Here is a 6,627-nt window from a genome sequence, read left to right as displayed (position 1 = left end):
GTCTGGATTGTGGGCAGGACGCTGGCGGGGAGGGGCACATCTGAGGATGCAGTCACATCTGGCCAGGACCCCCCACACCTGGTAGGAGAAGTCAGAATGGACAAGAGCGAACGGTGGATTGAGGCTGTGGGCGGGGGTCCTCACATCTGGCCGGATGCCCACATCTGGAAGACTTTAGGGAGAAGGGGACACATCTGGGCTGAAGGCCACAGCAGGAGGGGGACTTTAGAGGGTAGTTGAGACTAGGGGGTGTGCTAGCCCAGGGGCCGAGCACCGGAGTGGGAGGAGGGCAGAGGGAGGGTCGGGGAAGCAGGGGGAGGCCTTTGGCTCCGGGCCGGCCCACAATTTTGGGCATTCGGTGACCGGGCAGGCGCCAACCCGCACAATCGCTTTTGTTGTCTGGGCTAGTTCGGCTGCGCTCTCTGCCGGGACAGCGCCCCCCTCTTTGGCCGCAGGGAGCCCGGACGCCTGGCTTCCCGGCCCCACCCCCGCGGGTCAGCGCCTCTGGCCGGCGTCTGGTCCTGTCCCGGGCTCACCTCGCGCGGCGGGACGCCAGGGTCCCTAGAGGGTCGGTGTCCTGGGGGCCTGGATAGGGCGGGGGGCTGAGCTACAATGGGGGGCAGCTAGGCGGCGGCTGGACCGTGGGAACCAGACGGCTTTATCTGGCCCGGAACCCACCCCCCTGCCCCCCGCCAGAGGAAGGGCGGATGTTCTTACCCTGGGTCTGGCCGGCAGGGGCGCGCTGTGGGGGCCTCCTTCTCAGCAGTGCCCGGCCCCCCGGCCCCCGGGGCCGCCTTCGTCTCAGCAGAGCTCTGGCCTCCTGCAGCCTGGGTAGGAGAGGGCCGAGGAGACAAACGAAGTTAGGTGGACACTCCCTCCCCCCAGTCCCTAGCTGGAAGGGGCCTTCTGTGCCAGGAGATCTCCCAGTGGCTGCTCTCCAACCGCGCCCCCCCCCAAATCCCTTTCCAGGGACCAGACCTTGAGTGTTCTCCACAGGCTTGGGGAGAAACGGAGGCAAAGATGGGGCGGGGGGAATGGAGATGAGGAAGGGAGAAAGAGGAGAGAAGACAGAGGCAGAAAGAGAGAGACAGTCAGAGACACACAGAGGAAAATGATGGGAGAAACAGAGACAGAAATGGAAAAGAACACATACAGACAGAGGGCATGGAGACAGGGGCAGAGAAATGGAGACTGAAAGACGCAGAGAATGGGATAGGTGAGAAAAGGAGAGCTAGAAACAGCAATACAAGTTGAGAGAGAGAGACAGAGAAGGGAGAAGAGACACAGGGAGCAGAGAGAAAGGTGTGTGGGGAATAGTGGCGGAGCTGGGAGCTCCCGAATGTCTGGGCAGGGAGGGATCGCACACTCACGTCAGTGGCTGCCAGTTGAGGGACACCTGTCTCTTCCTCACGCTGGGGCTGGGGGTCGGCAGCACCAGGGGCACGGGGGTCAGGCACTGCGGAGGGCCTGCACACTTTTCAGGCAGGCAGCTCTGGACCCTGCAGGAGGCTTCGGAGACAGCCAGGGACTAAGTGGAGAAGGAGGGGACCAAGTCTTTCTTTCCACCAAGTGCATCCGGCATTCCAGCTGGGAGGCAGGGTGGGGAAGGGAGACCCCACCCCTCTGCTCTTACCCCCTTGCACTCACTACCCATACCCCACCTAGAAGAACCCACCTCTGAGACAGCGACTTCTCCTGGGCGATCGGCCTGGGCAGCACCGACAAGCAGCAAGACTATAAACAGGGGTGGAAGTCACTCAGGCCCCCAGTTCTCTAAGACTCCCCAGAGATGGAAACAAGGAGTAGGGGAGAGAAAGCCAAGAGAAGCCTTGAGAGCACTCGAAATAGATGTTTGATCAGTCTGAAGCACCATGCTGGAAGCCTCAGTTTCCCCATCTGAACCCTGGGAGGCAAATTGGCATAGACTCTCCAGGGATGGAGGTCACAGCAACCCTACTTTTACTTATTTTCTGAAGTGTTTAGTGGTAAAGTCTCATTGGTAAGGACATTTTAAAGTCTTTTTTTTTTTTTTTTTTTTTAAAGACGCAAAGAGGGTTTCTAAGCTCATTTCCAAGCCCCCGACTGTCTGGGAATCTAGAACCCAGCCCTCCCCGCTTATCCCTGTCTTTGACTCAGCCGTCATCCCGAGCAATGCCGGCAGGTGGCGCCACGTCCACAGGCCTCCGCAGCTGGGGAGGGAGGTCCTCTTTTGACTGTGGGTCCTGCAGGGTGCTGAGGTGGAGGGGGTTACCGAAGGAGCCACAGCCCAGAACTGGGAATCCCAAGGCCTGAGTTCTAGACCGTTCCTGCCCTTCCACGAGGTGTGTCTTTGAGCCAGCATCTCCTGGTCTTTGGGCCTCAGTTTCCCGCCTGACCAGGAGGAAGGAGTCGTTCTTCGAGAAATCTCTGCGCCCAGAGGGTCTCAGATTCTGGATAGCGGAGTCCTCAGCTCCAGCGCAAGTGCGTCACAACCAGGGGGCCCCCCAGACAAATCCATTATCTCCAGGCTAAGGGGGACGAGAGACGAGGACGCGCGCGCAGGCCCCGAGAAAAGGGCCGTGGGGAGATGCTGTGAAGGGGACGTCGGGCGCACGGACTCTTTCCAGACGGGTGGGGGCCAGTGAGGGAGGAGACCGCCCGGATGGAAGCCTCCGGGACCCCCGATATTGCCGTTATTCCTCCCGCCTTTTCTCCGGGTTAACCCCTTCCCGGCCCCGCCCCCGGCGCGGCTCGGGTTACTAAACGCATTCGCAGATACCCGGGCGGGAGCGGAGCCCGGGGCCTTTGTAACCGAGCGCTGGGCCGCAGGGCTGGGGGTGGGGGTGCTGGGCATACTGCTTTCTTCGAGATCTTCACCCGTAGACAGGAAGAATAGCTATAAACCTCAAATCTATAGGAAATTTTGGATCGCATGCCGCGAAATCACAGGTCCCTCATTCAAGCCCGGGATCCTCAAATTCTAGGAAACCAGAGCATTCCCAACCCTCATGAAATCCGAAGAATCTCCTCCGCACAACCCCCCCTTGCAAGCTCCTCGGCCATCAAGCCCGAAGTCCACGTCTTCCTAAGTTATTAGGAAAATCCAAGGGTCCCTTTTAATTCATCCAGACGTTCCCAAACCCTAGAAAACCAGGGCATCTCAACCCCACCATAGAGCCCCTTCATAACCTCCGCTACTCCTGTTCCTTCCAAGCACCTAAGAAGCTTGGGGAACCCCATCCCATCTGAAGGGCCCCACCCACCTATCATCGTGGGAAAACTCAAAACTCCATCCCCATAGAAGCTGGGACCCTTCGCCGAAAATACCCTAGAATTCCCTGGGGCCATATTCTCCATCTACCACACCAGCGACGAATCCCTCGCCTCCACATTTCAGTACTCCCCGATTCTAAGCCCTGCAAAATAGAGGGTCCTAATAAATCCAAGGGCTCTGGCTCTTTCATCACTACCCCCGAAACACTGGGTTCGTCATCCCCCTAAATCCGCAAGTCCTGGTGCTTCCGGACCACCAGACTTATTGGGTGAGGGGGCACAAGGAAGAAGGGGTCGCAGCGGGGCTTACCCTGCCGGGCGGCCCGGGATCCCCGCAACCTCGACGGCCTCGCTGGGGTTGGGGCTGGGGCTGGGGCTGGCGGCGGAGGCGGTGGCTGCGAAGAGCTGCAGCAGCAGCACCAGCAGAAGGGGGCGGCGGCCGCTGGGGCCAGGCCGCCGCCGCATCGTGTCCGGCGTGGAGTCCGGCTCCAGGCGGGCTGTCTGTCCAGCGGGTCCGGCCCGGCGCGGCCCCGCCCCCCGCCCCCGCCCGAGGCCGACTCATTTTCTCCACAGTCCCCGCCGCGGCTGCGAACTTCCCGCCAATCGGAGCCCAATGCCGCCAGGGGGCGCTGCCCGCTTGGCCAATCGGAAGGCGGCAGGGGAGGGGCTAAGAGGGACAGGTGCCGGGCGGGGGGCGCTGGGGCCCGGAGTTCTCAGTGCTGGAGGGGAAATCGGGAGTCAGGTGCCGACTCCGGAAGGAGAAGCTGAGGAGTGGAGATGCTGGGACCCCTCCCTATGGCTGGGAGGGATGCGTAGGCACTGGGTCGGCTCCCCTAAACTAGACTCTCATGCACAGGCCTCATCCTTCGTTCAGTTGTGGGAGAATTTAATCTGAATTTGCTCCCTGACTGGGATAAACGCTGGAAGCCCCCAAAAGTGTCCACTTCTCATGCGGGGGGGCGGGGCGGGGAGTGCTAATCCTGCAGTAGGCCCCAAGTCTGGCCCCTCTGAGGCCCCAGGCCCACTCTGTACCTTCCCAAAGGATTTCCTTTTCTCAAGGCCCTGTGGCTCAGGGGTTCCAGGTGCAACAAGCAAAAGCTTGTTCCTCAGAAGGCCGTAGCTTCTGTTCCTCATAGGATCCAGGCTCCGCCCCGACCCCCAGACTTGGCTCCCAGAGAGCTGTTCTCCATACACCTCTTCTCCACCGCTGCCCCGCGAGGTTATTAGACTCTCTTTCCCTAACCTGAGCCTTTATAAAGATTCCCAAGAGCGCACCTCCCAACTGACACTCCCTTTGGAAAATTCCAGTCCTCTCCCCTCCCAGGGTCCTCTACCATCCTTCTGGAGCCCCAAGCCACAGGGGGCCTTAGGCCCCACCTGCACTCTCTTTAGGGAGTTCCAGGCTCCAAGCCTTGCTTACAGCGGGCCCCCCTCTCGAAGTGGTAGGTCTCAAGCCCAGCCCCTTCCCTTCATTATAAATTCAAGGCCCCACCCTTTGTCTTCGCAATTACACATCCCACTTCTCTTCTTCTAAAGTCACCGCCCCCCACCCCCACCACCTTCAGATCCGGCTCCCCACTTGCCCCCTTCTCCTCTGAGTTTCAGGTCACTGCCCTTCCCACAGCAAATTCGTGCGCAGCCCTATACTTAGCATCCCAAGCCCCACCCCTTTCATGTCTGCCCCGCCTCGGGTGGGGGGGTTCCCAGGCCCCAACCCTCAAGGCGGTTTGAGTCTTAAGATTTCCAGTTCTGGAAACTTAGCTCCGCCCCCAGTGGGTCACAGGCTCCACCCCCACAGGATAGGAGGCCGCGGGCCCTGACCATATAGGGCCCATCCTAGGCTAAGAATATCAACCGATCCAGCTTCATCCTCACCCCCCCACTCCAGCTCCTTCTTCCAGTGGAGGGTGTGCAGGATGGACGGGCACCCCTCACCCCCCCATTACAGCGAGGCACCCCGGTAACTCACACAGCCACACGCACACTGTTACTGCCACCTACAGCAATCCACGCCTCCATCCCACACTGACAGCCAGAATCTGGGCCCACCCGCCATCCAGGGACACGCAGCTCTTTAGAGCAGTAACAGCGACACTCAGGCCCCACTCGCGGGCATCCATGGGCAGTCCTAGCATGATGATGGAGTGTCTGACTGCCCACTGAATTTGTGCTGTGTCCCTGTTTTTGTGAAGCCCCCGCAATCTAGTTAACATGGCCCGGCAGGACAGCGTGTCCTGACAACCCCCCGCCCCCTTGCCCTCCTCCTCACCTCCTACCCCGTGGCTGGAGCATTTGCTGGGGGCGCTGCCGAAATTTCTCCCTTCTGCCTGGGAGCCGGGGCATCTTCAATGCTTGTTGCTAGGCAACGGCCTCTGGCTCACCACTACAACTTCCGGGGATGGTGTTGGCTTCCCATCCCCCCTGCCTCTGGATTCCCCCAGGCTCCCAATCCCTCCCTGACAGTGCCAGTATCTCCCAGGGTTGTTTCTATGTCATCTCTTGGATCCTGATCTGCTTTCAACCCTTCAGAATCCCTCCGAGTTCTAGAGTCATGGCATTCTGGAAGCTTCCTTCCATCATGTGCTCACACCCAGGGTTTTATCCCTAGTATTAACAAACAGACAAATCTCCTTAGCATTCCAGATTTTTTTATTCTCTCTCTCTCAGTTCTAGAATCACCAGCATTCCAGAAACACAAGTGTTCTGCATTCCCTGGCAAGGAAAAACTATCTCAATATTCTAGATCTGGGAGCATTATAAAACATCCCACCTTCTAGATGCTTGAACATCCTAACATTCTCGACTTCCTAACATGCAAACACCCCCCCGGGGTTCTGGATGTCCCAACATGTAAAAACATTTCCAGAGTCTGAAATTTGCAGGTATTCCAGAACACTCACATTTTAGAATCACTCACGTCCCAATCATATTTTAGATTCTCTGACAATCCAGATCCCCCTGCCATTATGGATTTCTCAGAAATCCAACAAATCCTTTAGTGGTCTAGAAAAGCTGACATTCCAGAATGCCCCTATGCTCTAGATTTTCTAGTACTCCAGATTGCTTTCTGTGTCCTAGAATTGTCAGCATTCCAGAAACTCTGGCATACAAAATAGTCTTACAAGTGTAGATTCATATGTATTCTAGAACACTCCCCTATTCTAGAATCATTGACTTCCAGGTCCTTTTGCCAAGAAAACTCTTACAGACTGCATTCTCTGAAATGAGGGGGAGGACCCTAATGCTGTTCATCCACTAGCATTCTAGAAGATTCCCTTACATTCTGGACCCCTCTCCACTGTTACAGAAACTCTGGCATTCCAGAAACTCTGGGATTCTCAAATTAGCAATATTCTAAAACCCCTTGTCCTGAGT

Source organism: Martes martes (genome assembly GCF_963455335.1).
Source record: "Martes martes genome assembly, chromosome: 17".
Taxonomy (NCBI): domain Eukaryota; kingdom Metazoa; phylum Chordata; class Mammalia; order Carnivora; family Mustelidae; genus Martes; species Martes martes.
The sequence above is the reverse complement of the archived record's forward strand: the minus strand, read 5'-3'. Positions refer to the sequence as shown.